The 25,007-nt window shown below is 36.7% G+C and overlaps 1 pseudogene; it reads right to left on the bottom strand.

Annotated features, from left to right (window-relative positions):
- Nucleotides 1-9,383: 9,383 nt before the first annotated feature.
- On the bottom strand, nt 9,384-24,482 carry LOC110585194 (annotated as a pseudogene).
- Nucleotides 24,483-25,007: the final 525 nt, after the last annotated feature.

Here is a 25,007-nt window from a genome sequence, read left to right as displayed (position 1 = left end):
TGTGGGAAAGAAAGAATTAGCTGGAGGGAAGTTGGCCAGGGCTGTGGCCTGAAAATATTGGAGACGCTTTTTGGAAGGGCAAGACCTAGAAATACTGGAGAAGCTTGTTGGAAGGGCAAGACCTAATATAGTTTATCTTTATACTTTTAAAAGATTTTGCTTCTTGCCTCTACTTGAATGCCCTATGTCATTTATTATAACTGGATTTATTGTTTCAATAGTGTTGTACCTAGAGTCTTGACCACAGTCAAAACAAACAAATCACTGGATCTAGCTGAAGCCACAGATGAATGACATGGTAGGGATTCATGCGCAGATTTGCTCTACCACCTTCTCACATTCTCTTACCATTAATCCATCTAGCTCGTGTTCTCTGAAGGTCATCAAAGGTCAATATAATTTCAATAAGGGTTTGTTTTTTTTAATATCAATAAGGTTTTAACTGAAGGATGGCCTTAACGTTGAGTGAACATCATGCATGTTTATCACCAAAAAGCCACTCCCCCTGTTGAATGATCATCTTCTCTCCCCCAGCTTGTGTCACCTTTCCCAACAGTGTTCGTGCTCTGATACATTGGCTGTTGATTCCCCTAAGCTCAGCTGCCCCCAACATTGATGATCCAAATAATCTTGGTTATTTGCTGGGCCTTGTCAAAGCCATCTCATTTGCTGTCTTTATGCTTTTGCTCACACTGTTTGCACCTACTTCATTTTCTACTTCATCATTCCATCATCCATATGCTCTAGAGACTATCCATCATCAGAACTGCTCTTAGTTGACTCTTCATCAAAAAGCTTCCCCTGAACACATCCTGAGATAACATTTTTCTCCGCTAAATTACCATTTGCCATATATTAGTGCATGGCTTTTCTAACTATCATGAAATGAAATAGATAAGAGAAGATGGAACTTGAAAGGAAATCTGCTCTTTGAAGGTAAGCCCTGGGGAAATAAGGCCTGGCTGGAGGTGATGTACAGTCTAAAGGATGTCTTCAGGATCTGAAGATGGTAACAAGCCAAAACCAGTGCGAGCCGAGACAAGCTTTCAGTGCTCATCCTAAAACTAGGTATTTGAATGAATGGATGAATCAAGTTGGGGAATTGTGTCAGTAAACGGAGGAAGGACAGGAAAGGGTGCAGTGCAAAACTGTTAAGGAAAAATGGCTAAGGATAGCAAGACTAATACATGGCCTAAATTGTTAAGAACGTAAGGCTATTACTAAGTCACTGAATCATTTATAGGGGCATAAGACAACACAAGATCATAGGTTAAATCAAGATTAACACTAAGGTGAAATAATATTGAGCCCTGCAACCCTGAGCTAGAAATATTTAAATCCTTCTTGCCAATGGTAAATATAAAGGACATTTATTGGTTCAGGGTGAATTTCAGGTCTTTTGTAAAGAAGGCTAGAACAAAAATATTCTTCCACTGAAAGGGAACAGTGAAGCATAAAACCCCAAATTTAGCTGCAGGTTCCATCACCTGCTGATTTCTGTGTATGGAGCATGAAAGGAAGCCTCAGAAACAAAAGCATATAGAAAAAAATAGAAGGCAGCATTTACTTGCAAAGAAATGTGAGGAAGTCAGACTTCAGAAGAACGGGCCCAACAAATTAAAAAATAGGACAAATATTTTTAAACAAACAAACAATATTATGAAGCCTCAAACTCACACCAGTCCGTTCATGGTGGAAAGCAGCAGTTCTATGGTGGTTACCATATTCACAAAGTTCACAACTACTTTCAGACAACAGCATTGCAAAAGTCAAGGACAAAGTCATTTCCATTTAGGAGTTAGCAACTTGCAGGGAATACTCCAGGTTTTTTTTGGAGGACAGAACTAGACAGAGAGATCTTTTTTTTTTTTTTTTTTAATTTATATCACAGTGGAATGTGAGGGTTTTTTTCTTTCTTCCCTGGTGAGGTATGATGCACACACTTAAAATAGTGGTGGTGGCAGGTGTCACTTTTAATTTTTACAGTCCTTCTTGTGGTCATGATTCCCTGCCCCCCATAGGACACATTTGTCCACCTCCATTTGCTTAACAATTTTCTCAGTCAATATTATTGATTTTATATTTTACTTTGACTCATTTTCTAGATCATCTATATAAGAAATTGCAGCAAAAGACAGAAAAACCCTTTTATCCATAAATTCATTAATATTGAAGCAACTTAGTAGGAAAATTGTAAATATTTGATTGCTCATTTAAACTCATTTTTTTGCAATTATTATAAACTACAGTGAATAAAGTTTATTTCCCTCAGATATTCTATAATTATTATACTCCCTCAACTTGGTATTCTAAAGTCTAATCGCATATTCTGGCACAACCATAGCAATTTTGTTTTTAGAAAAAATTACTCCCATTTTGCCCTGATAAACAAAAACACATTAATATCTTGCATGCATTTTTCCTTCCATTCGCACTGACTTAAATTCTTAAAGAAGTAAAAATGAACATGCGCACTAATCGGTGCTAAAGGTGTTTGTACATATTGTTCATTCTCGTATCTGACAGTCATTCTGTAATGTATAGAAATAAGGGATGGGGTGCCTGGGTGGCTCAGTTGGTTAAGCGACTGCCTTCAGCTCAGGTCATGATCCTGGAGTCCTGGGATTGAGTCCCGCATCAGGCTTCCTGCTCAGCAGGGAGTCTGCTTCTCCCTCTGACCCTCCTCCCTCTCATATGCTCTCTCTCTCTCTCATTCTCACTCTCTCAAATAAATAAATAAAATCTTTAAAAAAAAAAAAGAAATAAGGGAAATGGTTTTTCTTGAGTAGGCAGAGATTATTTACTAATTACCTCAGTATAATATTAGTCCAAGTTCTCAAAGTCGACTAGTATATTAAAATTCCATTTAAGCTGATACATGACATAGAAACAAAAATTTATATTAAAGTTTTGTCACATATGAAATTTGAAAAGTTTTTCCCAAACAAGGTAAATGTGATTTTACCTAGGCAGTATAATGATTTGTAGTCCTATCTGAAGTTACAGGGAAAAAACCTCTTAAAAGACAGTAGTTATTATAATTCAATTTAATTGAACCATAAAGCCAGCATGGGACATTTTGAGAGTTCTGATTAATTAGGGTATTTTATAAATTAGAAAAAAAAATATGCTTACATTAATTCCAACATTGTAATAAAGTTAGGAAGAAAACTTATAATTCATTTAAACCAAAATTATCAAACTATATGCATTTATACAAGGATTTCCGATTATTAGAAACATTGCCGAACTTTATTTTAATGAAATAGAAAAACCTTTCAACTTTAGTTGTAAAGTAACAAAGTCCTTAGTACTTTTTTTTAAAGGTTTTATTTATTTATTTGTGTGAGAGAGAGAGAGCACAAGCAGGGGGAAGTGGCAGGAAGAAGGAGAAGCAGGCTTCCTGCTGAGCAAGGAGCCCAATGCAGGACTCGATCCCAGGACTCCGGGATCATGACCTGAGCTGAAGGCAGATGCTTAACTGTCTGAGCCACCCAGGTGCCCCAAAGTCCTTAGTATTTTGTGATTCTTCTTATGCACCTGCCTTCCTTTGCTTCTTATCCTCTCACAAAGAACTAAGTTCATTACTTCAACTCAGAACTAAACCTTAAAAATTTTTGTTCCTCCCAACTACAGTTCAGCAAATCACGTGTGTTTATGTAAGTAAGCAAATGAAAACAACTCCATTACATTTAAGACTTGTTTAACCTTATTCATTCATTTTCTCCAGGGATAGCAAAATATATAAGAATTTGTTCAAAAGATACTTACATCATACAACAGGAGGTCATTATTAAATTCTGGGCCAGGCATGATTTTCCCCCTATTTTATTATATGCTTTTATGTGCTGTTTCTTTATAGTCCTCATCCAGTTGGATTGTGGGTCAATTTAGGGGCATAATTATTGAGGTTAAGTAATACCTTTTAGTGGGTATACAGAACCTAACATTTCTTGCATCTTCTTGTGACTCATTTTTTATATATCTGTGAGATTTTCCTGGTTTTGTTTTTTTTGTTTTTTGGGCTTTTTTTGTTTGTTTGTTTTTGAGAGAAAGGAGAGGGGATTTTATACATTTGAAACTCTTTAGAGTTTCCAGAAGGGCATGCAACCCCAGACAAGTCAAAAGCAACAATTTCCACTACACAACGTATTCAAGCTCACTAATGTTTGGTTTAGGCAAAGCAAGCAAAACCCTCTTAAAAGTTATTCTCTATTTCACAAGCCATGTGAAATTGCCTTTCTTAGTTATTGCTACAGCCGTGATTGAACTTGCACGAGCATTAGAATTACCTAGCTTATTAAAATAGACATTCTTGGCCCTCACTGGGCAGTATGTGCTTCAGTGGGTAAGGTCCAAGAATTTGCATTTCTAACAAGTTCCCAGGTAATGTTGGTAACACTGGACTGGGGACCATTTTGAGAACTAGTGTCCTAGAATGTTCTCTAACTGACCAATTTCTGTGTCCAATTAATCTGCCAAAATTTCCTGAAAGACAGAAAAAAAAAAAAAGAAACAGTAATAATCACTTAACAACAGACCACTATAAAGGCTAATTAACCTTTCTTCATAAGAATGGGGGGGGACTTATTTCATTTCATACCCACAAAAAGCTTTAAAATCTAATTCATATGTCAGAAGGAAGCATAGAATACAAAAATTTACTGACTCAGATCTCAAACGGAGAGCAGAGTCTCAGAGGCTGTCCATTCAAATGAGCACAAAATTTTTGAGTTCCTATTATTGTTGAAAAATTAAAAACAGAGGGTGCTAGAAGGTATCAAGTTCTTCAGTACAAACAGACCAAAAAAAGGAAAAAAAGGTATAAAAAATGTAGATTCCCTAGCACTTTTACCAAAGAGAGAATGGCTCTCTAATATTACCCAACAAAATCAAAGAATACATTAATACAGTAAAATTTGTTATTCCTGCTTCCTTGAAATTTTATTAAGAATTCCAGAGTAGAACAAACAGAGGGTTACTGGAGGGGAGGTGGCCGGGGGGTGGGGGGGTGGGGAGGGGGGACAAGACCAGTTAAATGGGTGATGGGCATTAAGGAGGGCATTTGTGATGAGCACTGGGTGTTGTATGGAAGTGATGAATCACTAGATTCTACACCTGAAACTAATACTACACTGTACGTTAACTAACTGGTATTTAAATAAAAACTTAAAGAAAAAAAAAAAGAATTCCAGAGTAAAAGAATCCATCACTTTCCAACCTTTTTTTCCTAGTGGTACAAAAATAAGGATGAATGGTCATGAGTTCTTCAATTGCCTCAACATAGGTTGACCCTTTTAGTGATATAATGGAGGATAAGTTGGAACCAATGTCCCCAGGGTCACAAAAATAGGCTGTGCAAAGTGCTTCACCGGGCTTTCTTAACAATTTTCAAGGAATTTATATTTAAATATTTGCCCTTCATAAAAACTATAATAAATTTTATAAATGTAATTTGACTTTGCCATTTCAACTCATATAAACAAAGTGCTTTACTTGCTTATTATACCATGAGGAAGTTCCCCCGGGGTCAATAAACAAAAATTAAAATTGTTGCATAACTGTATGATTTTTCCATATAGAAATAAATAATATATATGTGGGTATATGTGTATATATGTACATGTGTGACTGCATATATGTGCATATAACTAAATTTTACAAGTCATTTCATCATTCTCCTACTGATGGAGACTTACCAGGGTCCCATATCTTCTGCTACTATAAACAAAGCAGAAATAAATATTCTTACTTTCTGGAATATGTATTCTTTCGCTCTGGTGCTTTAATTTCCATGGGCTCAAGTTCCAAAAATGGAACTGCGAAGTCGAAAGGTTTTTTTGTCTTTAAAAATAATAACAATAATTACTGCCAGATTACTTTACAAAAAAGTTCCAATTTACATTTCCACCAACAATGTATAATGTCGGTATCCCTGAATCCTCACCAGCACTGAATTTTTAAAATATAATCTAGTGGGATAAAAAATATTAGTTTCCTTTTCAACTTAAAATTCCCTGAGACTACTGAAATTAAGCATCAACATTATTCCTTTAAGACACAGATGCTGAAAATATGTCTAACTATAATAAATGTCAAGAGTCTAATAGCCAAGAGTTCTGGTAAATTAAATACCGGAATTCCCAAGCAAACACAACACTAGCTGTGGAGCTGGAAAATTCCTATATAAATCCTGGCTCTTCCACCTACTAGTTTGTAAATGTGGGCCAATTGCTTAAATTTTCTAAGTTTTAGTTTCTGTAGTATCTAAATTGGACGAAATCATCATCCCTATTTCTTGAGGCGTTCTGATCATGTTAAGGAATAACACCTGTTAAAGGGCTTAGCACAGTTCCTGGCACACAGGAAGTGACAAGAAACACTGGCTAGGATTACAAGGATGCTTACCATCTTCTGATATGCTTTCACTTCTTTTCTCTCTAGGATCTTGAGTGAAACCTGGTTACAGAACAAAGCAGTTTGATGTCAACTTGATGACCTCAATGTATTCACATTTGAAATATCTTAAAATATTTTACTGGTGAAACAAAAGTCACCTTCTATATTCAGTAGGCACTGACCCTTTCTTTAAACTCCCTAGGCAAACAATATTATAAAATGAGATCAGCAGCACCAAAAAAACAAGAACAAAACAAAATGAAGCCAAACGCAAGAAAACACATACATATAAACCTTAATAGTGAGTTCATGAAAATCTTAATGGTGAGATGGTAATGTTTCGAGGATTACAATTTCTTCAGAAATGACTAGGTAGCCCCTCTGAAACCACATTATCAGTTCACCCACTCACCTCATTCACTGTTCCTCTTTCCAGTATTTTTATCTTTGTTCTTTGTAGATTCACTAATTCCTTCCAAGATTATATTCTTATGCTTTGAGCCATCTTTATCAATTTTTTTTAAGATTTATTAATTTGGTGGGGGCAGAGGGAGGGAGAAACTTAAACAGACTCTGCACTGAGTGTGGACCCAACACGGGGCTCCATCTCCCCACCCTGAGATCAGAACCTGAGCTGAAACCAAGAGTCAGAGGCTTAACCCACTGCACCACCCAGGCGCCCCTATATGTATCAGTTAACAATAAACTTTATCAAATGGTAGTTTGTATTTGTTTATCCTTGGCTGATTCAAAGCACTTGGTATAATTTCCTTTAAATCGTCTCCTCCCATTTCACAACACTACATTATTTTCAATTAATTCCCAATAAACTCTTAATTGTCCATGCTCTGTTAGAGCTAACAGTTCATCCCTGTTGAAGCTAATGGGTTCAACTTCTTCAACAAACAAATCTTTCATGAAAGCTGCAGACAACCCAGATAGTTTCATTATTTCTCACTTTCCTTGATCTTTCTTTCTCTTATTCTTTGGGAAATGGTCATAGCATTCTGGTGTTCCTATATAACATGATAAAAACTAGAAAACCCAGTCAAATTAATCTCCTTAAAGCTGATGGGATCCTTCTTGTATACTGAGCTTCAGATGACAAGCTCGTAAGTTAGGTAGTAGTCCTCTCCAAGCTCATCCTCAACCATAGGCAGAAAACAAACACTTCTGGGCGCCTGGGTGGCTCAGTTGGTTAAGCGACTGCCTTCGGCTCAGGTCATGATCCTGGAGTCCCAAGATCAAGTCCCGCATTGGGCTCCCTGCTCAGCGGGGGGTCTGCTTCTCCCTCTGACCCTCTTCCCTCTCGTGCTCTCTGTCTCTCATTCTCTCTCTCAAATAAAGAAATAAAATCTTAAAAAAAAATAAAATAATAAAATAAAAAAAAAAGAAAACAAACACTTCTGACAGTATGTGATTTCCCTTGTATCTTTCCACAAGCACCAAGAATAAGAAATCATTGTTGTATCAGATACAATGATACAACATTTTTCAATTGGAATTAATTTTTCAAAGTGGAAAAACTTCACTGTTATTTTTATTATAAAAGTACATGTACTTATCATTTTTAAAAAGTACAAAAATGTCTAAAAGGAAAAGGGAAAAAATTGCCAGGGGTCCTACATCCCAGAGACAATCACTGTTAACACTTAGATGTAAAATATCCAAACATTTGGATAAAATGGATAAAATTATTTCCTCCCAAAATACTAGACGTTTTATTTGAATAATCTGTGTTTTTCTAATCATATGTAGCATAAAATAAATGTCATCTCTTGATAATATAACCAATCCATTCTTCTAAACAGCAAGGTAAATCTCATTGTATAATATACATTATATACCATGAAGTATTTACTGAGGCCTCTGGATGGGAATTTAAGTTGCTCATAATTTTCCTATTATAATTATAAACATTATAAAATAATCTTTTGCAAAAATATTTTTTCTGTGTTATTTGTGTAGGAAAATTACTAGAAAGAGAACTGCTAGATCAAAGATGTATAACCATTTAAATTTCAAGATATTGGGACTAATTGTCCTTCAAAATACTGTATGGAATTGTATTTGAGTTTCTTTTTCTCTATTTTCAATACAGCCAATCATTTTATTTTTTTATTTTTATTTTTTTAGAGACCAAGTTTCATAAAATTTTTGCTTGAAAAAAAAAATGTTTTACAAAATACCATTCTTCTAATCAAAGAAACTTTCCCAGAGGGTACATGTAGCTTTCTGCCTCAGAGATGATAAAATGACCGTCAAAGGAAAGAGTTTTTTTAAATAGCCACCTAGCTGCAAAACCTACAAGAAGTAGATTTTTTTTTTTTTTTAAAGATTTTTATTTATTTATTTGAGACAGAGAGAATGAAAGAGACAGAGAGAGCACATGAGAGGGGGGAGGGTCAGAGGGAGAAGCAGGCTCCCTGCCGAGCAGAGAGCCCGATGCGGGACTCGATCCAGGGACTCCAGGATCATGACCTGAGCCGAAGGCAGTCGCTTAACCAACTGAGCCACCCAGGCGCCCAAGAAGTAGATTTTTTTTAAAGTGCCTTTAAAATGCTAAAGCAAGTAATATAATTGTTGAATCTATTTGACATTTTTTAAGTTTCCTTAAAATGGTCCATATGGCATGCACAACTTCACAGCTGGTACAAAACTGCCTGTATTTAGTTCAAAACACAAAAACAATGCAGATGAACAGTATTCTTTGAAAAATAATTCCAAATACTGCCAGTGCATCATAAGAAAACTTAAGACAACAGTATTGACAGTATTCAGAGACTTAACAAAACAAGCTGAATATTAAAGTATTCAAACATTTACTTTGATTTTTAATACCACTGATAACAGTAAGAGATCTTGCTGCCAAATGAATTCTGGATGCCTTGTTTCAAACTATGCGTAACATATTTTGCAATACAGATTCTAAAGAAATGCAAAACTAGGTTCCAGGATGTAAACGCCCATTGCCTAGGCAGGCCCTAGCTTTTCTGCTGCAATCTGGCAGCTTTGAACTTTGAAACCCTCTTTGTAGTTTCTTCTGATACCTCTGACAGAACTTCTTTTTGTTCTGGAATGGTCGGTAGCACAGGATGAACCAGGGTTGGATGTGGTGTTAAGGAGGGCGATAGAAATTCTTTTTCTACTATGGTTCCTGATAAGGACAAAAGTTTCTTGTGATGGTTTTCTTCTTGTTCCTCTTCCAAAATACTCTCACTAGTGTCACTGCAAGTGGCCTCCTCGCAGCTGACACTCCTCAGGACTCACCGTCGGTCGTCACTGGTATCACTGCAAACACTGTTCTCTCTGCTGCGAGACTTCAGGATCAACTTACGAGGGACATACTCTCCGTTCACAACATCAACAAAGACTCTATAAATGTTAGGAGGAGTCCTGATAGTAGGCAGCTCTTGGGCAGAATGACCACCACCAGAGCTATTCTTTGGTTTACGTTTGGCTTTTTCTTTCTTTTCACTGATTTTTAAAGTGGTATTTTTTCAAGTATTTATTCGGACCCTCTTAAGTTCGACAGTATGAGAAAAATATATTGTTGGTATAGAATGATCTCCAACCCCTAAAGCATCATGGTCATTTTCATTTTCATTATCACCACCACCACCACCACCACCACCATCATCATCATCATCCTCATTACTGTGGTAAGAATTTGAACCGTTCATTGAATGACTGCCGTTCGTTTGACCACCGAACAGTTCTGAATGTGTAACATCCTTACAACAGCTGCTGGAAGTAACAGAGTCTGTTACTTGATGCATCACATGCACATTTATATTCTGATCTTCCTTTTCTTCAGAAGCCGTTGTATCCTCTCCATTTACAATCATAGTATCAGGCTTACTATCAAGTTCAGCCAGCAATTCTTCTTGTCTCTAGTTCCTCAAGTGGAGCCCACAGTTCCTTATCAGCAAGCAAATCCTTGGATTTTACATCATTTGCAAAATCTGCTTCAAAAATATCTGAAGTTTTGGTTTGGAGTGAGGTTTATGAGCAATTCGGTGTTTTGCTTTAAATTCAAAGTCACTTTTAATTTCTTCTCTTATGTCAACAATATCGCCTGCAGCATCACTCATTTTCTGCAAATCTTCTGTGAATTCAACTCTGGACTCAAAAATTTTCATCACTTTTTAAAAATCATCTATTGTTTTTCTTACATGTTCTTTCCGATGCTCAACTAAGCCCACAGCCTGCTTTGCTGAGCACTTTGCAAACCAACTGTCCCCGAGTAAAACAGTGACTTCATTGGTATGGACAAGCTTTCCTGGCATGAAGGCAAAGGGGCCAAATGGTACCATGATATTAAAATACAACTTATCAGGCAAGGTACTGAGTCTTTCTTGCAGGGCATTATAGTCAGTATCTACCTTCTTCCAATGCTGGATTTTTCTCTTGGCAGTTAGTGACCACCTTTTCCTGCTCCTCGCGGAGCCGCGCCACCTCCGGGGCGCGCAGCGGCCAAGGCTGAGTCCGAGGCCAAGGCGTGGGGCCCGAGGCTCGGGCGGGCCCTCCATGGCGGGGGCGCCGGGACCTCAGAGGGGCGAACGAGTCCTAAACAAATGTTTATGGAGGCGGCAGCCAATCATTTTAATTTTTGCCAATCTCTGACACACAAAAGGAAAAAAAATCCAATACAATAATATACAGGGAGATGAACAGGTAGAAAAAGAAACACACAAACGGCCAAGAGAAATAAGAGATGGTCAATGTCCGTCCAATCAGATTAGTGAAATTTTTAAAAATGCAATAATATTCAGTGTTAGCAAGTGTGTATTAGACATTCTCACATGATGTTAGTAGGAATATAAACTAGGGCCTTGTTTTGGAAGCAACAAAAACTGTTATATTCCACAGCAGTTTCACTGAGGAATTTATCACAGAGGTAATCTTGAAAAAATACATAAACCAAGATATATTATTAATGTTATCTGTAGCAGATCATTTAAACAAAGTATGACATATCCATACGATGCAGTTGTTAAAGATAGTAATATCTTGGAGATCAATTATTTAAAGCTTTCATGATATATACACCTGTCAAATTATTATGTATGTATTATTATGTAATGTTATTTGTCAATTATATCTCAATAAAGCTGGGGAAAAATATAAAGCCTAGGTTCTGAACACCCTTTTGTATAATTCTAAAAGATAAAGCCATATTTTCTACAAACTTGTTTAAGATACAGATTCTATATTAGGGATATATCTTGAAGTCATTTTTAGAAAGACATTCAAGAAGTCGCAACTGTCAATGAGGGAGCCAATGATGTGGTTTCACAGGGGACACCAATTCACCTAGAACCTTCAGGAGATGTTCTGATGGTACAAGACTATAGGAGGAGAATTTTAATTTTATTTTTACCTTCATTTAATTCTTGGATTTTCTTACCAGGTGCATGAATTCTATTTTTATGTCAGCAGGAGCTATCAGCTAAATAAAATTATGACCATTTCTGTTGTCTCTCATTTATTTCTGTGTCTAAATGAAGAAAACTGAGGCTTGTCTTTTTTAAATTTGATAATTCTAAGGCCATGACTTTTGAGAAGTCCCCTGCTATCTTCGTACCTCTTTCCACAAAGACCGTTTATGTCATACAATAACTCTTTTCTCAAGACAAACCTTGTAAGGGAGATACAAAAAGTGGCTTACATCCTCTGGGTCAAACTAATTTCATGTAACAAACAAAACTGTGTAATATCATTTTTTAAGACCTTTTTGTGATCTATCAATCCACCGAGTAAAATAGCTGAAATCACTCCCAAAACAAATCCTTTTGCAGTCAGCAAAATGAAGCAATTACATGAATAAGTTTTTCCACTTGGCCTATTTTTCTGCCCATGGTTATTAATCAGTCTCACAGACTACATTTTCCACTTTCCATCCACTTTGAGGCATTACTCCAGGTGGCCAAACATTTCACATTATGTAAATAAAATAAAACAAAACCTTTGTCCATTGAGCAAATGGATGTATTTCATATCTACCTCTTCGAGCCTCTCTCAAACCATTCAGAAAACACAATGTGGTTTTTATAAAAGGATACTCAATATTTTCATTTTATTTGGCTAGCTGGAATTCATTTAAGTGAAATTTTACTTCAGCCAGTCTTCCCCAGATAGCTGAATTAATTTGAGTTGATGCCCTGTGTTATCTAATGGCTCTTTGAGACCTTTGGGTCGAGTGTTTGTTGCTTTGCCTTGTCTCTTCCAAATTCAAAGTCTGGAGAATGCCCCTTCTGAAACTGCTGTTTTGCATAATGTGACTTTCAGATGCTACACATCATAACCACTATTTCTTTATACTAATACTCTAGACACAATTGCATAGAGATTCAAATTTAACTGGGACAAAGTGGGGCCAGGGTCATTTTTTTAAAGCTCCAAATGTGATTCTGTTTGGCCCATACATCCTGGCCCTCAAGCAGGGCCAAATATTACACAATGTTAATGATATTTCTCTTAAATTTAATCCAGGTCCTTACAGCTGATAGATTTCTGTAGGCTGATCTGCTCTGAATGATGACATGGCTAAAACAAATCTACTCACAACATTTATGTTCTTCATGGGAATTCCAGGAATTATAAAGATTAATGGTTCTTAGGGCTGAGAGCTTTAAATAATAGTAATGCTTATACCACTCCCAACATCTGACATGTGAACTGGGCATTGAAATACTTTAAATTTTTCCCAAGTGATGCTAACGTGCAGCCAAGGTTGAGAACCACCATATAGGGCCAAGATGCTTAAGAAAATCCAGTTCCTGCCTTGTTAAATGCAGTATCCCTCTTTCCCAAAGAGATCCCCAAGGGACATTCAACCAAGGGATAATGACCACAGGAAATAATCCATGACTACTATATGTACACATACTCTTCTATTTGTTGAACTTTGTCTTGAAAATATCTGTTAGAGTTCATTTCTAGAACCCTATGTAGGGGCAGTCCTAGGAAAAATAATGAGGCTACAAAATATTTTCCATGGCTTCTTTTATCAATTTTGCTCATTTCTCTACCTGGGAACCTCTCTTATGTCACAATCTCTGAGGGTTTTGCTCTCAGCTAATTAGCTAAGACATTAGCTTTCAAAAGCATGAGATGTAGAGTATCTATATTTAATAGGACAGGCTATGGAAAGATTTTAATTCTTTCCAGGAACACTGCATCTTCTCACCCAATTCATCAGAATAATCGGGTTTCTAGACCAAGACTGAAATTCACAGTTAAAAAGTGAATTCTTGTGTGACTTTTCTACAATCCTAGCATGCCCAGGATTGTCTTGATTTTAGCAACAAAAATTCCTGAGTAAATGGGAATATTGATCACCTTTCCTCCTGTGTGTCTCTCCTTTTCATGACTGCCTCATAATCATGGCTGTTATGGTCTGAATGTTTGTATGGCCCCAAATTTATATGTTGAAATACTAACCCCCAAGGTGATGGTATAAGGAGGCAGGGCACTGGGAGGGGATTAGGTCATGAGGACCAAGCCCTGACGAATGGAATCAGTGTCCTAATGAAAGAGACCCCAGAGATTCCTCACCTTTTCTGCCATGTAAGGACACAGGAAAAAGGCACAGTCTGTGAACCAGGAAGTAGGCTCTCTCCAGACACTGCATCTACCAGCACCTTGATTTTGGACTTCCTAGCCTCCAGAACTGTGAGAGATAAATTTCTTTTTTTTTTTTTTAAGACTTTATTTATTTATTTGACAGAGAGACACAGCGAGAGAGGGAACACAAGCAGGGGGAGTGGGAGAGGGAGAAACAGGCTTCCCGAGGAGCAGGGAGCCCGATGCGGGGCTCGATCCCAGGACCCTGGGATCATGACCTGAGCCGAAGGCAGATGCTTAACGACTGAGCCACCCAGGCACCCCGAGATAAATTTCTGTTGTTGATAAACCACACAGTCTGTAGTGATTTGTTAGAGCAGCCTGAGCAGCCTAAGACAATGGTGAAGGTCACAGTGTTGTTGTTGTTTTTAATATTATTTTAGTGCATTACTCATTGCTGTTTCTGCATTTTAAAAATAATATGCACTTATTAAGAAACACTGGAAATAGAGAGAAAATAGTAAAGAATAAAATAAAAATCCTTGATAGAAATAGTAACTATTAAATTCTTAACACACTCCCTTTCAATTTTTTTCTCTGATGGATATTGGTACCTATTAATGTCAAAAACAAAAATCAGAGATTCACTCCTGTGAACTGGCTGTCAGTTGCCTATAGAAAATGTCGGACAAACATGAAGCTCAATTCTAGCCAGACTTCATGCAGATTAACCCTTTTCCATTAAGACATCATTTTGTGAGGTAGAATAAATATAGTTACTAACATACAAGCTTTCTCAGTTAAACTATAATTCAGTTATGCTTCCCTAACTTTGTAGCAGTTGGATTTCAAATGATCACAGAACATTTCTTGAATAATTTCTAAAGATGGCTGATTATTTCTTTTGCAATTTGCTTCTTTTTTAAATTCAATTCTTGGAACATAACTATAATTTAGGGGTACTTTTTTGCTTCAGATTCATATTCTCTCTCTCCCAAAGTTCATGTATCTTTCCATATTTATGTATTTGAATACTGTATGTAAAAATGTATAGAGCAATAATGAGATTATAGAATATATGCAAATTTGTATACTGCTGTTTTGAAAAGTAAATACTGGATATAGATATAATATTTATAAAATATGTATACAATATGCACGTTGGTAATAAAACAGTAATATATCCACCTTTACATTTAAAACTAGGATATTGAAATACCTTCGACATCTGATTTGACTAGCCCCTCTGTTCCCTGCTCTTCTCAGTCATTTATTAGGTCCCAAACTAGTTTGTTCTCAGACTACTTCCAATCTATCTCCTTGTCTATTCTGCATTTCAGGAAAACACATTTGCAGGTATGTTTAACCTCCAATTTTTCATTAGGTTAGCCTGTGGGAGGCACTGGGGAAAGACAAGTTATCATCTCCCTGTCTCCTATGGTATCTTCAGCAAAACTTGTCCTTTTTCTGAGGGTCTAATTCCCAGCAGGGAACCCCTCCTTCCATGAAGCCTGCTCTCCTAGACAATGATGATCTTAGCTCTAGCAGTTGCCGGAGAATCCAGTCTCTTGACTCTGATAACACCTCGTCCCACTATCCTTCTACCCCCTCGGGGCATGACTGGCTTCCTGCTCTCAAGTAGCTGACTCAAAATGCTTGCTTTGGCTTTCATAATCTGAGTAATCAATTACCTGTATTAAATTACCTCTGCTTGAAAGACCAAGAAGTTTCTGATTTATAGGTGGACACTAAAAGCTCTTCTATTTCTAGTTTGCTAGAAAAAAAAATTTATTAAGCTTAATTATTTAATTTTATTGAATTCACTTTCTGCATCTCCTGAGATGATAATTTGCTTTTCCTCCTTTAACTTGTTAATATGATAAATTACATTTATAGATTTTTTCTATTATTAAAAATCCTGCCTAAACCCAGTTTTCATACTTTATTATCTTTTTTATAGATCACTATATAAAAGATAATTTCCTAATTTCTAATTTAGAATTTTTGCCATTAGGTTCATGAAGGAGATTGGTAATAATTTTTCTTCATTGTACATTTCTTATATAATGTTGGTATCAAGATTGTAGTAACCTCATAGAATGAACTAAAAAGTGTTCCTTCTTTTCCCGTTCAAGAATAGTTTTTGTATGACAAAAATAATACATTCCTTGAAAACATTTGTAGAACTCATTGGTAAAATTGTCTGGGTCTGATGGTTCTTTTTTGTGAGGAGAATTTTTAACTTCTAATTAAGTATCTTTACTGGTAAGAAAAATTTGCAAGTGCTTTATTTCATCTTGAACATTAATAAATTTGAACTATGAAAAGTCCTCAGATATTATTTCCATGACTACAACCTTTCTTAATTCTTTTTATTTTTCTTTTGTACATCTTATCAGATAGTGTCTCTATTTCTCAATCCTACTTTATGTATCCATCTTCCTGTCTTCCCTGTGCTGTAGTCAGAATAATTTCTTCATATCTAACTTCCAATTCCTTATTTTATCTTTGGCTCTGTCTAATCTAGTACTTAACCTGTCCATTGAGTTTTTAGTGTTCATTATATTTTTTATTTCTAAAAGTTCTCTAAAATTCAGTCCCGAATCTGCTGAATACATGATATATAGACTGTTGCTAACTTATGTTACTGGCAGTTTCCTGATTTCTTTAAGCATATTAAACATAGTTTTTATGGTTACATAGTAATTCTAATATCTGAAATCTTCATGAGTAGAGTTCTATTTTTTTTTAAGATTTTATTTATTTATTTGACAGAAAGGGGGAGAGCACAAGCAGAGGGAGTGGCAGACAGAGGGAGAGGGAGAGGCAGACTCCCCGGTGAGCAGGGACCCCCCCCCCCCACCAACGTGGGACTCGATCCCGGGACCCTGAGATCGTGACCTGAGCTGAAGGCAGATGCTTAACCGACTGAGCCCCCTAGGCACCCCAGTAGAGTTCTATTTTTATGTTTCTGCTCATGATGCCTATCTCCTCATGAGTTTTGTGATAGTTTATGTTTAATCCCACATTTAATGGAATTTTGTCTGTGGTAATTCTCTGAGACCTGGAATACATAGATGTCTCCAAAGATGCTTTGCTTTTGTTTTGGCTAGGTTCTTAGAGAGAGCACCAAACTGGGACAAATATAAAATAAATTTTAGTTGAGTTTTTTTTTTTTAGTTATAGAGACCATGAGAAGTTAAACTACAAATTCATGTGAAGATGCACTTAACGATTTTTTTTCCTCCTCAACCTAGTACCAAGGTTTGGGGCAGAAAAATTTCCTAATTGCTCCTCTGAGGGGATGTTATTTTTCCTACTTTATCCTTTCACTGAAATTATAGTCCCTTAGAATTCTGGCTTTAAATGGGTTTCTCTATAAGACTGCTATGCTGAGCAGGCTCTAGGCTCTGTCTCCCACTGTCCCATATCTTGGATAGTCATAAAAATTGCAAGTCAGGGTTTCAGGGACAGCCCTGTGTTATGGAAATCTCTGGTTATGGTGCTTTCATACCACTCTGGATTCATGTATTTTCTTCATGGTCTTCCTATGGGTATGCCTTAATTCCTTGGTGAGTCAGCAATACACTTTAAAAAATGACATGTATATTTTATCTAGGTATTTGTAGATGTTATATAGCATGATGGTAGTCCAGCAAATTAGTCTGCCATATTGCTGGTAGGAAAAGAATCCCCAGCTTTTGGAAAACATTATACCAGATCATTTTTATTGCCATTAATACTTTTTTAGAACTATGCTTTTAAATATCTGCACTGCATTTTGTTACATCTTTTGGTATCATATATTTAACTAATCTGCTCCCCTTCCCTTCATTTTTTGGAAGTGAAGATTGTACTCAACTCTTCATTTTAAGTAACATTGCAATAAATATCACTCTATATATATGCATTCGTGATTATTTCCTAGGGACTAATTAGTAAATCATGGTACACTGACAGTCTTGATGCTTGAAATACATATTTTCAAATTGCATTCCAGAAATAATGGTACCAGTTTATACTCTGATCAAGCTTCATATGAAAGTGTCCATTTCACTGCACTCCTACCAAGAAAAACTATCACTATTTTTATACATATAAATCTGACAGACTTTAGAAGGCATCTTATTATTTCAATTTGTATTTATTTGATTATTAAATTACTCAACACTTTATCGTCTATTTTCAGGAACAACATAAACATTTTTTCTTATTGTTTTGTTATCAATGCAAACCCTATATCACTGTTTTCTTAGTCCAAAATTGTTTCCTAAGCAAAATTATATATGCCTTATTCATGTTTTATACTAGATTATCTTCTTATATTTATATCCTGCAAAATCTGTTAAAATATATATTAATTATGAATGATTGATCATATGTAATATCTTTTTTAAGAAATTTTCTCTGTAAATCTAAATTTCATAAATCTTCCTTTAAATAGCTCTATAAAATTTCCCCTAGTTTTAGTAATTGCAGATAAACCTTTCTCCCATTTCCTATTGCTTATGGTCTGTTGCTCTCTCCTTTTTCTTCCGTAAGATACCAGATTCTATGATTTATTATTTCTTACTCACAACCTCCCACAACATTTTAAGGATTCACATTTTCTCCCATTCTTCTTATTTAGAGTTACCAGTATGTCAATACCTTTGAAATCTCATCAAGGGTTTAACAGTCCATACCCTACTGACTCATTCTTTATTTCAGTTTGATCTTCCTTATTCTCATTCAATTCAATTTTTTTCAGTAATATAACTTCTTCAAGCATTTTACCCTCTAATGCATTTCTCCAAATAGCAGCTGCAACCCTTACTTGCCCTCATTCAGCAAAAAAATAAATTGCACTAATCTTCTTGGAAAAAAATGATTATATCAATTTGAGAACACCAAAATTGATGTCCTATGAGGACCTTACAGTCATGTTCCTTACCAGTGGAGCAAAGTTGGGAATCCCTGGGACCCTCCTGGGCTTTATTCTGAACAAGCTAAACATATTCTTTTTTCTAATATTAAGGATTCCCCCCCCACACACAGTTCTCTACTTTTTGCTTAGATTTGTCCATGTGTACATTTTTCCAATTTTTAGGTCTCTAGGCTTTGCTGCTCAAAAAGGGGTAGCATCAACTTCACTTGGAGGCTTGTGGCAAAGGCAGGATTATAGGCTCCCTCCCAGAGCCATTAAATCAGAATCCACCATTCGTCAGGATCCCGGGGCTTTGAGTATGTGCAATCCAAGCGCTGCTCTGAAAAAGAGAAGACTCTTCTATCTCCCTCGTATAAGTTGTATGTGACAAAATTAGTTAATCGGGCAAAAAGGTCACATTTCTTAATGAGAAGTAGACACTGGCTATTATTGTCAGTGGCAAAACGGGTTATTCAGTCCCAATTAAAAATAGAGATGGCAGAGCCTGAGACCAGATTTTTAATTTAAGGTGTGCCGGTGATGCAATTACATTTGCTGAATAACACTGCTTGAACAATCAGATGTAGGTTTCTTCTTTCTTCTCTTTGAAGAGAAGGGAGGAAACAGTAGGCTTAACAGAACTCAAAAAGGTGCTATCTAACTTCCTTCACCCCACCGTGTTGCTTTCTTGTAAACATTGTACAGAGTCCGTTAGCATTCAAAAGGTCAGGTCTCCCAGTTCTAAACAAATGTAAATGACCCGCTGTGATTTTATTCCGGAAGTTTTTATCGAATACTATTTACAAGTCTTTGCTTTTTGCCTCATTAAAATCTGATTAGAAATATGTAAAAACTCCCACGTTATTACCACTTGGTAGCCTCTTTTCTTCTGATCAGCATTATTATTTTTTTTTTTTCTATTAACTTTAGAACCTGAGATTCTGGGAAGTCTACTTAAACTCTGTGATCCTGAGATCTTATATTTTCAAAGTCAAGTGACTCTCGCACCATAAAAAGTGCTTAAGACGGTTTAGATTACATTTAAATGTTCCTGGATGAAATGTGCTTAGTGCCTGAAGCCAATTGTTATACAAACCATGTGTTTTTCCAGACCAAATTAAATGAAATGAAAGAAGATGACAGTTCTAACTAGTATTCCTGCTTCAATATTGCACAAATTAGGAACATCCCTATTCTATTATATTTACAAGTTCTTGCGCTTCTCTTTAATTAAAAATAAAATAATTGATAAGTAAATAAATGGTATGTGGGTGTATGATAACGAAAGAATGGATAGATCTGGAAACCTAAATTGCCTGATAGCTAACTAAGGACTTTAAGCAATGCACATTTTTATTTCGACAACTTTGTATTCAACTTCATTGATAAATAAGTAGAGTAAATAGAACATAATGAATACTTGCTGAGTTAGGGTTATCACTACACATTAACAGTATGATAGAGAATTTATAGTTAAAAAGTGACTGCTCCTAAGGCCTATGAGGTAACTGGAGGATGTAAATAACATATGAATAGAATAACATACCAGTAGAATTTAGTCTGCTACCTACAGCAACAGTATCTGAATTGTTAGGATTCCCTTAGCTTTGAACAACTTCGGCTTGTGTTTGGATATACCCTATAATCCTGGGGCTCGCCAGGCTCTACCTTTCTGTTTCACATTGCTGAATGAACACCTATACTTGGGTCTGGTTTTTCCTAATCTGACCCATTTTGATTTCTTTAACCCTGAAGCTTATTTTTATTTTACGATAAACATACATTAACACATAGGCCAACAAGTAGAATGGAGAATGCCAAAGAACTGTGTTTCTTTGTTCTTTGCACAAACCAGACACCACAACACAGAAAACAAATTTAAGAATGTGTGTATGTTCAGTGCAATTACACTGATTATTCCAAAGTTTGTAGGAATCAATATTTTTTGAAGGTGTACCAGGTCTGTGATAGTTAATTTTTTTTTTTAAAGATTTTATTTACTTATTTGAGAGAGAGAGACTGAGCGAGAGAGCACATGAGAGGGGGGAGGGTCGGGAGGGTCAGAGCCAGAAGCAGACTCCCTGCCGAGCAGGGAGCCCGATGCGGGACTCGATCCAGGGACTCGATCCAGGGACTCCAGGATCATGACCTGAGCCGAAGGCAGTCGCTTAACCAACTGAGCCACCCAGGCGCCCTGTGATAGTTAATTTTATGTGTCAACTTGATGGGACTACAGGGTGCCCAAATATTTGGTCAGACATTGCTCTGGGTGTTTCTATGAGGGTGTTTTTAGATGAGATTAGGTTTATTTATTTATTTTATTTATTTATTTTTTTAGGTTGAACTGTTAAGGTTTTTTTTTTATTATGTTATGTTAATCACCATACATTACATCATTAGTTTTTGATGTAGTGTTCCATGATTCATTGTTTGTTTAAATCAGTAGACCAAGTAAAGCAAATTGTCTTCCCTAATGTGAGTAAGCCTCATCTAATCGGTTAAAGGCCCGAATGGAACAAAAAAACTGACCCTCCTCCAAGTAAGAGAGGTTTAGTTTTTTTCTGCCTTCAAACTTGAACTGAAACATCAGCTCTTCGTTCTTGAGCTGCCGGCCTTCTAACTGAAACTACACCATTGAGTCTCCTGGGCTCCGGTTTATGGACTCACCCTGTAGATTTTGGGACTTGCCAGCTTTCATAATCTTGTGAGCCAAGATATATGTGTATCTTTTTTTTTTTTAAGATTTTATTTATTTATTTGTCAGAGACAGAGAGAGTACAAGCAGGGGGAGTGGCAGGCAGAGGGAGAAGCAGGCTTCCCGCTGAGCAGGGAGCCTGATGCAGGACTAGATCCCAGGACCCTGGGATCATGACCTAAGCCGAATGCAGACGCTTAACTGACTGAGCCACCCAGGCATCCTGATATATGTGTATCTTATATATCTGATTGGTTCTATTTCTCTAGAGAACCTTGGCTAATACAAGGTCACTCACATAATTTTAGAATTTTGACTCGGAAATAACAATGAAAATGTATTTCTCACAGTGTTCTATAATCTCCTACTATTTCCCCTTCATGTGGTGTTCTGGTTTGTGTGTGTGGTTATTGTTATAAGATCAGAAGTGAGTAAAGGTATTTGTCATGACCTTTTAACTTTTTCTTGTATACTCAACTTCCTGACTGGTTCATGCTTTCTTCCTGCCCCCATCTCTGCAAGATTTGGGGGCAAGAAATAGACTAGCTCATGGTACCTATATTAAAGATTAATTTATCTTCAATCAGTCCAGTTTTTTAAAAAGACACTAGTGAAATTATTTCATATTGTAACATCAAAGTCATTAAACAGATTACAGAGCTAGGAGACAGAGTTGACCCTCTCCATTCTCAGATGGTTATAAAGAAAGCTGTATCCACAAAAAATGTAATTAAGTCAAAATCTCTTGCTGCATATCCAACAGCCATTTCTCTTTTGTCTTTGATAACAGATCTTGGTCTCAAATGATAAATCATGAAGGATTTTGAGTCAGTATGTAATATCATTTCTCCTTTGCTTGTGATTGTCTTAGAGGCAGGTCTGTGATCTATTTCTGATCTCTGGTATTTGAGAGGAAATGTTTTGAGGATTCTTGGACAGATTTCACCCCTAATGAAAAAAAGAAGAAGGTCTTTTTTTCCCCTTTCTCTATTTTCCTACTTTGGAAACTTTCAAATAAATATGGGCTATCTAGAGCTGTAGCCACTATTTACAACTATGAGGTAACAAACCTGATGATGAAATTCAATACTTTGAAGAAGGCAGAGTTAAAGGATGGAAAGAAACTAGTTTGTTAAGATCCTACTGAGCCACAAAACCAACCCTGGGGACCGCCACCTTAAGACTTCTTATTAAGTGGGCGCCTGGGTGGCTCAGTTGGTTAAGCGACTGCCTTCGGCTCAGGTCATGATCCTGGAGTTCCGGGATCGAGTCCCACATCGGTCTCCCTGCTCAGCAGGGAGTCTGCTTCTCCCTCTGACCCTCCTCCCTCTCATGCTCTCTGTCTCTCATTCTCTCTCTCGCAAATAAATAAAAAAAAAATCTTAAAAAAAAAAAAAGACTTCTTGTTAAGTCAAAATCAAATATTGCTATGTTATTAACGTTTCCTACGGGTTTCAACCAGGCACGACCTAACTGGCACAATCTAACAAAGTTCGTTATGTGTGGTAATGTATGGATTTGTCATTATTTTTCAACAGTTCTTTCTTTTTATGTTAGCTTCATACTGAGTAGCCTATCTTTTTTGCATTATGATTGCATTATGTTAATTTCTATTATGATATTTTTATTGACAATCCCATTGACTTAATACCCCATGGTTGCCTTTGCTTGCATAGTCAAATCTTCTAACACACTTTTTTTAAAAAAAGATTTTATTTATTTAAGTTCACAAGAGTTTATAGCAAAATGCTTCTTTTTTTGGCAAAATAAGATTTTTTTTTTTGAGACAGCTCTTGATTTGATCCTGGGCCACTGTGGAGACTAAAGTCCTATCAATGGAACAAAACATGACAAGATGAACTGTTAGTCATGAAATTAGTACTACCCAATTAACTAGTATACCCCATCAGCAGGCGGGAATAATATATATGGACTTGAGCCAAAGCAGATCCTGAAGACACAGAAAGCTGCATGAGGTTCCTCTCTGTACTGCGGCCCCTCCTTAAGCCTCGTCTATGTCTTCATGGGAAATTCCCTATGGCCAGCTGATTAATGAGGGAAAAATTGAGCCTGTTTTATAGAAGTCACTGCACAATATATCAGTGCCAGCCAAAAGTAGATTGCTTAGGCATCATAGCCCACTTGAGTGTAATCTTAAGAGATATTTCAAGCTATGTATTTGGTTGTCCACTATTCCAGCAAGATGAGGCATTATTGAGTTATGCGTGGTAGCTAATAATTTAGTCAAATGATTAGGGACTCGGAAGGAACAAGATTGGAGGATTGGTGGGACACCTGGGTGGCTCAGTCGTTAAGCATCTGCCTTCGGCTCAGGTCACGATCCCAGGGTCCTGGGATCGAGCCCCGCATCGGGCTCTTTGCTCAGTGGGGAGCCTGCTTTTCCCTCTGTCTGCCACTCCCTCTCCTTGTGCACATACGCTCTCTCTCTCTGACAAATAAATAAATAAAATCTTAAAAAAAAACGATTGGAGGAATGGTAATAATGAGTTTTGGGGAAGAAATATGTGGGTGAACCACTGAGAATGAGCTAGAGTATGAAAACATTTATGCTTAATATGAATGCTTACCAAACTACTGTCAAGAAGATTATCAATCAGATATGTAGGTATGCAACAACCTCTTTCAGCAGGCACTACATTGCTTGTTCAGAAGGCTAACGAACAAAACAACCTTAGTGGTGGCAGGAGAGAACATGCAGAGGCTCAACTACATATCTTGTTCCTCACCGAAGCCAATTTATCTGCCAAGCCTATTAGCTGTCCAACATGCAAGCAACAGAGACCAAGGCTAAGCACTCAATAATATATCTCAGGTGAACAAACTACTTACCTTTTGGCAGGCTCGTTGATAATATTCTAATTCCTCTGTCACTGGGGCAACAAGGAGTTTCATAACTGGAATAGATACCTATTCTGAGATTACATTGTCTTTATCTGCACACTATGCTTCTCTGATAACCACTCTCCAGGGACATATAGAACGCTTTATATGGTGCCATAGTACCCGATTCTACACTGCTTGTACGCAAGGAGCTCTCTTTATAACAAAATAATATATATGCATTGACCTTGCCTGTCTTACCATCTGCCCTATAACCCAAAAATAACTCTTATCACGGAATGGTGAGAAATAATGGCTTGGGAGGGTGAGCTGATGTTAGAGGATGTGGTGCGTGTTCTGAACTAGTAATCAAGTAGGAGCTTGTGCGGGTCTCCCATAGAGCAAATACAAGAATCTTTGATCTGTGTTATAGATGTCGGAGTCACACCTTTCACCATTACAATTACTGATCCTTTTCAAATTTTTGGCTCTTATTCCTAAGATTCTAGGTTTTACTGAATTAGTACCCAAGGGAAGATATTCCCACAATATTCCTTTGAATTTGAGGATGAAAGACTGCTATGTTGGCTTTTAGGG

The sequence above is a fragment of the Neomonachus schauinslandi genome, chromosome 7, assembly GCF_002201575.2.
Source record: "Neomonachus schauinslandi chromosome 7, ASM220157v2, whole genome shotgun sequence".
Lineage (NCBI taxonomy): Eukaryota > Metazoa > Chordata > Mammalia > Carnivora > Phocidae > Neomonachus > Neomonachus schauinslandi.
This window is presented reverse-complemented; position numbering and strand designations above follow the sequence as displayed.